Source organism: Oncorhynchus masou, chromosome 18 (assembly GCF_036934945.1).
Source record: "Oncorhynchus masou masou isolate Uvic2021 chromosome 18, UVic_Omas_1.1, whole genome shotgun sequence".
Taxonomy (NCBI): Eukaryota; Metazoa; Chordata; class Actinopteri; order Salmoniformes; family Salmonidae; genus Oncorhynchus; species Oncorhynchus masou.
In genome coordinates, this window is record NC_088229.1 from 8,027,898 (window position 1) to 8,034,061 (window position 6,164).

Genomic DNA, 6,164 nt, shown 5'->3' on the forward strand with positions numbered 1-6,164 from the left:
CGTGCTAACGTTAACCCTACCAGCCTGCTGACGTGAAACCTACTAGCGTGCTAACGTTAACCCTACCAGCCTGCTGACGTGAAACCTACTAGCGTGCTAACGTTAACCCTACCAGCCTGCTAACGTTACGTGTGAGTCAGCCAGTTGCTATCAACACCTAGTTTCAAATCAAATCAAATCAAATTTATTTATATAGCCCTTCGTACATCAGCTGATATCTCAAAGTGCTGTACAGAAACCCAGCCTAAAACCCCAAACAGCAAGCAATGCAGGTGTAGAATCACGGTGGTTAGGAAAAACTCCCTAGAAAGGCCAAAACCTAGGAAGAAACCTGGAGAGGAACCAGGCTATGTGGGGTGGCCAGTCCTCTTCTGGCTGTGCCGGGTGGAGATTATAACAGAACATGGCCAATATGTTCAAATGTTCATAAATGACCAGCATGGTCAAATAATAATAAGGCAGAACAGTTTAAACTGGAGCAGCAGCACGGCCAGGTGGACTGGGGACAGCAAGGAGTCATCATGTCAGGTAGTCCTGGGGCATGGTCCTAGGGCTCAGGTCCTCCAAGAGAGAGAAAGAAAGAGAATTAGAGAGAGCATATGTGGGGTGGCCAGTCCTCTTCCGGCTGTGCCAGGTGGAGATTATAACAGAACATGGCCAAGATGTTCAAATGTTCATAAATGACCAGCATGGTCGAATAATAATAAGGTAGAACAGTTGAAACTGGAGCAGCAGCACGGCCAGGTGGACTGGGGACAGCAAGGAGTCATCATATCAGGTAGTCCTGGGGCATGGTCCTAGGGCTCAGGTCCTCCGAGAGAGAGAAGGAGAGAATTAGAGAACACACACTTAGATTCACACAGGACACCGAATTGGACAGGAGAAGTACTCCAGATATAACAAACTGACCCCAGCCCCCCGACACATAAACTACTGCAGCATAAATACTGGAGGCTGAGACAGGAGGGGTCAGGACACTGTGGCCCCATCCAAGGACACCCCCGGACAGGGCCAAACAGGAAGGATATAACCCCACCCACTTTGCCAAAGCACAGCCCCCACACCACTAGAGGGATATCTTCAACCACCAACTTACCATCCTGAGACAAAGCTGAGTATAGCCCGCAAAGATCTCCGCCATGGCACAACCCAAGGGGGGGTGCCAACCCAGACAGGATGACCACATCAGTGAATCAACCCACTCAGGTGACGCACCCCCTCCAGGGACGGCATGAGAGAGCCCCAGTAAGCCAGTGACTCAGACCCTGTAATGGGGTTAGAGGCAGAGAATCCCAGTGGAAAGAGGGGAACCGGCCAGGCAGAGACAGCAAGGGTGGTTTGTTGCTCCAGAGCCTTTCCGTTCACCTTCCCACTCCTGGGCCAGACTACACTCAATCATATGACCCACTGAAGAGATGAGTCTTCAGTAAAGACTTAAAGGTTGAGACCGAGTTTGCGTCTCTGACATGGGTAGGCAGACCGTTCCATAAAAATGGAGCTCTATAGGAGAAAGCCCTGCCTCCAGCTGTTTGCTTAGAAATTCTAGGGACAATTAGGAGGCCTGCGTCTTGTGACCGTAGCGTACGTGTAGGTATGTACGGCAGAACCAAATCAGAGAGATAGGTAGGAGCAAGCCCATGTAATGCTTTGTAGGTTAGCAGTAAAACCTTGAAATCAGCCCTTGCTTTGACAGGAAGCCAGTGTAGGGAGGCTAGCACTGGAGTAATATGATCAAATTTTTTGGTTCTAGTCAGGATTCTAGCAGCCGTATTTAGCACTAACTGAAGTTTATTTAGTGCTTTATCCGGGAAGCCGGAAAGTAGAGCATTGCAGTAGTCTAACCTAGAAGTGACAAAAGCATGGATAAATTTTTCTGCATCAGTTTTGGACAGAAAGTTTCTGATTTTTGCAATGTTACGTAGATGGAAAAAAGCTGTCCTTGAAATCGTCTTGATATGTTCTTCAAAAGAGAGATCAGGGTCCAGAGTAACGCCGAGGTCCTTCACAGTTTTATTTGAGACGACTGTACAACCATTAAGATTAATTGTCAGATTCAACAGAAGATCTCTTTGTTTCTTGGGACCTAGAACAAGCATCTCTGTTTTGTCCGAGTTTAAAAGTAGAAAGTTTGCAGCCATCCACTTCCTTATGTCTGAAACACATGCTTCTAGCAAGGGCAATTTTGGGGCTTCACCATGTTTCATTGAAATGTACAGCTGTGTCTCATCCGCATAGCAGTGAAAGTTAACATTATGTTTTCAAATAACATCCCCAAGAGGTAAAATATATAGTGAAAACAATAGTGGTCCTAAAACGGAACCTTGAGGAACACCGAAATTTACAGTTGATTTGTCAGAGGACAAACCATTCACAGAGACAAACTGATATCTTTCCGACAGATAAGATCTAAACCAGGCCAGAACTTGTCCGTGTAGACCAATTTGGGTTTCCAATCTCTCCAAAAGAATGTGGTGATCGATGGTATCAAAAGCAGCACTAATGTCTAGGAGCACGAGGACAGATGCAGAGCCTCGGTCTGATGCCATTAAAATGTCATTTACCACCTTCACAAGTGCCGTCTCAGTGCTATGAAGGGGTCTAAAACCAGACTGAAGCATTTTGTATACATTGTTTGTCTTCAGGAAGGCAGTGAGTTGCTGCGCAACAGCCTTTTCTAAAATTTTTGAGAGGAATGGAAGATTTGATATAGGCCGATAGTTTTTTATATTTTCTGGGTCAAGGTTTGGCTTTTTCAAGAGAGGCTTTATTACTACCACTTTTAGTGAGTTTGGTACACATCCGGTGGATAGAGAGCCGTTTATTATGTTCAACATAGGAGGGCCAAGCACAGGAAGCAGCTCTTTCAGTAGTTTAGTTGGAATAGGGTCCAGTATGCAGCTTGAAGGTTTAGAGGCCATGATTATTTTCATCATTGTGTCAAGAGATATAGTACTAAAACACTTGAGCGTCTCTCTTGATCCTAGGTCCAGGCAGAGTTGTGCAAACTCAGGACAACTGAGCTTTGAAGGAATACGCAGATTTAAAGAGGAGTCTGTAATTTGCTTTCTAATAATCATAATTTTTTCCTCAAAGAAGTTCATGAATTTATCACTGCTAAAGTGAAAGTCATCCTCTCTTGGGGAATGCTGCTTTTTAGTTAGCTTTGCGACAGTATCAAAAAGGAATTTCGGATTGTTCTTATTTTCCTCAATTAAGTTAGAAAAATAGGATGATCGAGCAGCATTAAGGGCTCTTCGGTACTGCACGGTACTGTCTTTCCAAGCTAGACAGAAGACTTCCAGTTTGGTGTGGCTAAAGCTACAAAGCTACAATAAACTAAACCACTATTTATTTTTGTAAATAAATAGCGTCCTCTTACCAGTTATCAAAGAATGTTAGCTATCTATATTAAGTTAAATTAGCCAGCAAGCTAGCCAAAAAGTTACTCCCGTAGCCTAATTCACAGAGTACATGCAGAAAGCTTGACAAAACAAAAAGGAGAACAGATGAGGTACTACGCAATTAGAGCAAGCGGGTACCTTTTTCTCTTTGTGGGTCATTTAGAAGATATCTGGGAATAAGTTAATACATTTGTAATAACTCAAAAATATAACTACGTTTGTAGTTATTGGTAACCAGTTTGTGACTAGAACTAAGTAGTCTTTTGACCACTACAGACGGAGTCATCTATGATATTTTAAAAGAGGAAGCTAAATATTTTAAGATGTTTTTTCCCCCCATCTCATCCTCACCCTCTGAATGCCGATTACTGTAAGGAATTCTTTCCAAATCATAAAAAAAAGAAAACTACCAAAGATACGAATAGATCAGTGCGAAGGCCAAATTACAGAGGAATAACTTTTGGAGGTTATTAAATCCTTTCAGTCTGGAAAACCCCCAGGACTTGATGGCATACCAGTAGAGGTATATCAAGCCTTTTTTTTATATATAGTTATATACTTTTTATATACTAAAAGCTCCATTGTTAGCTTGTTTTAACTACTCCTATAGAAAGGATAGTCTGTCAGTGTCACGCCTTGGTCATTGTATTTTGTGTTTTCGTTATATATTTGGTTAGACCAGGGTGTGACATGGGTTATTGTATTGTATTTTCGTATTGGGGTTTTGTAGTGTTTGGGATTGTAGCTGATTAGGGGTGTGTGTGTTAGATAGGTTGGCTGCCTGAGGCGGTTCTCAATCAGAGTCAGGTGATTCTCGTTGTCGCTGATTGGGAACCGTATTTAGGTAGCCTGGTTTTCGCCTTGTATTTTGTGGGTGATTGTTCCTGTCTCTGTGTAGTGTGCACCAGTCAGGCTGTAATAGGTTTCACGTTCTGTTTGTTGTTTTTGTATTTTTTAGTTATTCGTGTATAGTTCGTTCGTTTGTCTTCCTAATAAACATGAGTAACTTACACGCTGCATTTTGGTCCGACTCTCCTTCAACAAAAGAAGAACGCCGTTACAGTCAGGTACTCAGCAGGAAGATCTGATTTCTCTAGTATTAAAACAAGACCCAGATGGCAAATATAAAGAACCAGTCCATATAAAAAAAAACAGCAAATAGTGTCTACTTCGTAAAGAGTTTTGAATTGTAAAGAGGAGTTAAACAAGGGTGTCCGCTGTCACCACATCTATTTGAAAAGCTAGATATTTAAATCCGATAATAACATTAAAGGCTTGGGGACGGGGGCTTGGGGGGGGGCTTGGGGGCGGGGGAATGGGGGCGGGGGCTTGGGGACGGGGGCTTGGGGGCGGGGGTTTGGGGGCGGGTGCTTGGGGGCGGGGGTTTGGGGGCAGGGGCTTGGGGGTGGGGGAATGGAATTGCTTTATTTTTCTTGTGGGGAAAAGTATTCCAGACCCCTTCCCTTTTTCCACATTGGGAAAAGCAAAAAGTTGGGGGGTCTGAATACTTTCAGAATGCACTGTTCAACTACTTCTCTGTCTCTAAACACTCATTCATGAGAAGACTCTACAGCGCAGTTTGGACATTGCAGCAGCGATTCGGCTCAGCTCTGATGTCCTGTTGTGTTCTAGAGGATGGGTGATCAATTGTGATCGATTCACGTTCCATAATATTGATCAACTGTGGTCATATGTACAGCTACAGTAGCGAGACTCATGGGTACAGAACGAGCATCTGCATCTTCTGACTGGCTGTGGTGAGAGAGACATATAACGACGAAATTCAAATCACCCAGTTGGTCAATCATTCTCAGGGTGACTGGTGAATGCCTGCTGTTGCAGTCATAAAATCTCTCTGTTTGTTAATTAAAAAAAGAGAGAGAGAGAGGAGAGAGAGAGGAGAGATAGAGAGGATAGACAGAGAGAGAGGAGAGATAGAGAGGAGAGAGAGGAGAGATAGAGAGGAGAGATAGAGAGGAGAGAGGAGAGATAGAGAGGAGAGAGAGGACAGACAGAAAGAGAGGAGAGAGGAGAGATAGAGAGAGATGGTTTGATGAAGAATGCAAAATTCTAAGAAAGAAATTGAGAAACCTGTCCAACCAAAAACATAGAGACCCGGAAAACCTGAGTCTACGCCTTCACTATGGTGAATCACTAAAACAATACAGAAATACACTACGGAAAAAGAAGGAACAGCATGTCAGAAATCAGCTCAATGTAATTGAAGAAGACTCCATAGACTCTAACCACTTCTGGGAAAATTGGAAAACACTAAACAAACAACAACACGAAGAATTATCTATCCAAAATGGAGATGTATGGGTAAACCACTTCTCCAATCTTTTTGGCTCTATAACAAAGAATAAAGAGCAAAAACATATACATGATCAAATACAGATCTTAGAATCAACTATTAAAGACTACCAGAACCCACTGGATTCTCCAATAACATTGAATGAGTTACAGGACAAAATAAAAACCCTCCAACCCAAAAAGGCCTGTGGTGTTGATGGTATCCTCAATGAAATGATCAAATATACAGACAACAAATTCCAATTGGCTATACTAAAACTCTTTAACATCATCCTTACCTCTGGCATCTTCCCCAATATTTGGAACCAAGGACTGATCACCCCAATCCACAAAAATGGAGACAAATTTGACCCCAATAACTACCGTGGAATATGCGTCAACAGTAACCTTGGGAAAATCCTCTGCATTATCATTAACAGCAGACTCGCACACTTCCTCAATGAAAACAAT